The sequence below is a fragment of the Galeopterus variegatus genome, unplaced genomic scaffold (assembly GCF_000696425.1).
Source record: "Galeopterus variegatus unplaced genomic scaffold, G_variegatus-3.0.2 Scaffold1051, whole genome shotgun sequence".
Taxonomy (NCBI): domain Eukaryota; kingdom Metazoa; phylum Chordata; class Mammalia; order Dermoptera; family Cynocephalidae; genus Galeopterus; species Galeopterus variegatus.
Window position 1 is genome coordinate 435,155 of NW_007727162.1, and position 932 is coordinate 436,086.

The following is a 932-nucleotide window of genomic DNA, read 5'->3' on the forward strand; positions in this document are numbered from 1 at the left end:
GGTACCTTGTTTTTCTTCAAAATCATCTAAATTATTTTAGATGTTCACTTTTTTAGTTTTTATTAACTATAAATACATATGGATAAGTGCATAGAAGTACATATAAATACTAAAATTTTATACACTGAATATAACTGTAAAACATGCATGCAGATCAAGAAAAAGAAGTTTGCTAGCATCCCAAAAGCCCCTGTCATGTCCACCTTCTGCCACTAACACCTCTCCCCTGGGGGAAGCAATATCATGAATCCAATGTCATTGCATAAGTTAGTTTTGATTGTTTTAGTACATTGTATAAATGGAAATATAAAGTATGTATACTTTTGTGTCTGGTTTCTACCACCTAAGGGTAATTTATAGTTTTCAGTTATTATCAACAGTGACACTATGAATATTCTTATACATGACTTTGGGTGAACACAAGTGTACATTTCTGCTGGGTATGTACCCAAGAGTGAAATTGCTGAGTTATGGGATATTCATACATTCAACTATAATGGATACTCTCTAATTGTGTTTAAAGTTGTTGTACCAATTTACTCTCAATGTGAGAGCGCTAGTGCTTCACCAACTTTTGATGTTTTCTGGTTTTCTAATTTTAGCCAATTTGGTTGGTGTGTAATTTTATCATATTGTGGCTTTAATTTGCATTTTCTTGGTAACAAATAAAATTGGATACCTTATACATTTATTGACCCTTTAAATATCATATGTCCTGAAGTGTCCAAGTTTTTAGTTCACTTTTTCACTGTTCCCTCAAACACAGCCTGACCATTGCTGTTCTGTACTTTGGGTTTTGCTCTTTCTCTGTGGCAAACAATACTCCATCCTATCTCACTTCATAAAACAAATGCCTCTTCCTTCAGACTTTCCTTTTTCTTTTTTTCTTTTTTCTTTTTTTTTTTTTTTTTTTTTTTTTTTTTTTTTTTTTT